This window comes from Gigantopelta aegis, chromosome 7, assembly GCF_016097555.1.
Source record: "Gigantopelta aegis isolate Gae_Host chromosome 7, Gae_host_genome, whole genome shotgun sequence".
NCBI lineage: Eukaryota > Metazoa > Mollusca > Gastropoda > Neomphalida > Peltospiridae > Gigantopelta > Gigantopelta aegis.
The window spans coordinates 16,467,585-16,470,495 of NC_054705.1; positions in this window are offsets into that span (position 1 = coordinate 16,467,585).

Genomic DNA, 2,911 nt, shown 5'->3' on the forward strand with positions numbered 1-2,911 from the left:
GGCATCGATGACGCCTTGCCCATATGCTCAGTCGGTGATCCACATGTGGTTGCAGTCAAGTTGAAGTTTGTCACAGGATTAGATGTGGAGGTTCCCAGTATTATTGCAGATTAAACATTGTTTACAGTAGTCTGTCTTAAAGCTGATTTGAAAAAAATTCATTAAAATCTGCATCAGGAATTGATATTGGACTCCCCAACACACACACACACACACACGCATGCACACAAACACAGACACACACACACTCACACACACACACTCACAGAGACGGACGCACACACAGATACACACTGACACACCAAGACTTAAATTTAAAAATATTTGATTTTATTTTTATATTTATTTCATACCTATTCAGTCTTACTATCGTGATAAAGACATTTTCAAACTGATAAATTTATCTTGTATCAGACATATGTGCGATCTGGACTGGAACTTGTAAATGAGGAATTCCCTTTTTATTTTTACTGGAGTTAACGCCGTTTTGTTGCTGACATCATGTATGATTTACAAATTATGTCACATCGTATTTGAAGAATGCTGCAGAGTATAATTCTTAACGTCAAGTAAATACATGAAAGGAGGATTGATCATAGATTTAACAAAGTGTTGTTATGACGTTAAATTAAAAACCAAATTAACCAATTTGTAAAAAGTAAAAGAAGATATGTAATAAATACAGAACCTCACATACATTGTTTTTGCTTCCTATTTATTGCACTTGTTTATTTTGCGGAAGAACATACCAGTGGTAGATATATTCTTGCGCAAAATAAACTTGTGCAATAAATAGGAAGCGAAAACAACGTATGTGTAGTTCGTGTATATATACTCTTCATAAAAAGTAGGGGAACCTGAAATATTAATGTTAATATCAACTATTAGACCGGATATACGTTTTGACCACAGACATCCTAGTAAAGAACGTTCAGGTCTGTTTATCAACACACCGAAACACATTCCATAGTTTGCACGTGCATCAAGCCGTTGCCCCGTACACGTATGTGGGGGTGTCATTCTCGATTTTGACAATTTCCAGGAAGGTTGATTAATCACCGTGGAACATTATTTCTGTCGGTCGTTTTCATTCTGTTGATCATACAGTTGTTATTGTTTTGTTTTTAGTCATTTTTATTGTTTGCATTTGCCATTTACTGATAAAATCTTCAAGATCTTTGGTGGTCATAAAACCTACTGTAATACTGCACTACCGGTTGTAATGTTTGCACAATTAATTCACTATTATCATATAACCATTCCCCACAGCTAATATTATACCTTACAATTTTGGCAATTGTAAATTCTTATTAGAATTCCCCTACTTTTTTTTAAGAGTATATATTATACATGTACATAAAAGATCCATTGACGCTTTATTGATAGGAGTAGTGCATGTCATGGTAGTGGGTTTCCTATTAACGTTTTTCTCGACCAAGTGCCGAAATAACTATATGTAATCATATGGCTCTACCGGCCTCAATGGCGTATAGGTTAGGTCATCGGTCTACAGGCTGGTAGGTACTGGGTTCGGATCCCAGTCGAGGCATTAGTGAGTCCTCCGCAAGGCTCAATGGGTAGGTGTAAACCACTTGCACCGACCAGTGATCCATAACTGGTTCAGCAAAGGCCATGGTTTGTGCTATCCTGCCTGTGGGAAGCGCAAATAAAAGATCCCTTGCTGCCTGTCGTAAAAGAGTAGCCTATGTGGTGACAGCGGGTTTCCTCTAAAAATCTGTGTGATCCTTAACCATATGTCTGACGCCATATAACCGTAAATAAAATGTGTTGAGTGCGTCGTTAAATAAAACATTTCTTTCTTTCTTTATTAGTTATCCTACTTTTTTTGAAGAGTATATATTATACATGTACGTAAAAGATCCATTGACGCTTTATCAATAGGAGTGGTGCATGTCATGGCAATGGCTTTCCTATTAACGTTTTTCTCGACCAAGTGCCGAAATAACCATATGTAATCAGTGCTAGGCTCAGACTGTCAACTGACACAATGAAGTTGGCCAACTCGACGGTTGCATTGTAAAATCCCCAACTACCGACTTACGACGGACAGACGCATGGATGGATGGTGTCCGTTTTAATATCCACAAATTGTATTGGTGAGGCTGATAAATGCAAGTGTGCTTGCTAAGCTTATTCGTCCGTAATTAGAATTAAAATAACATTAAAATAGGAATATGTAATCATCCCTAATGTACATGTACCGGTAAACAAACAAACAAATATATATACTCAACAAAACAGAAGAAGAAAGAATACATGTAATAATATTCTTTTCTTCATTTCATCATTCTTACAAACTTGATGGGGGTAGGATTTAGCCCAGTCGGTTTGAGTGCTCGCTTGAGGTGCTTGCGTCGCAGGATCGAACCACCTCTGAGGATCCATTCAACTGATAGGGTTTTTTTTTTTCTCATTCCAACCAGTGCACCACAATTGGTCAAAGGTCGTGGTATGTGCTTTCCTGTCTGTGGGATGGTACATATAAAAGATCCCTCGCTGCATTATAAAAAATGAAGCAGGTTTCCTCTGATGACTACGAGTCGGAATTACCAAATGTTTGTCATCCAATAGCCAATGATTAATTAATCAATTTGATAGATGAGATTTTGAAGAAAAGATAAATGCCCCATTACACAGGACGTTTGTGTTATTAAATGTGTCACTGTGTGTCTATGCTCTAGTGGTGTCGTTAAACAAAACAAACTTTACAAACTTGATAGATGAGATTTTGAAGAAAAGATAAATGCCCCATTACACAGGACGTTTGTGTTATTCAATGTGTCACTGTGTGTCTATGCTCTAGTGGTGTCGTTAAACAAAACAAACTTTTACAAACTTGATAGATGAGATTTTGAAGAAAAGATAAATGCCCCACTACACAGGACGTTTG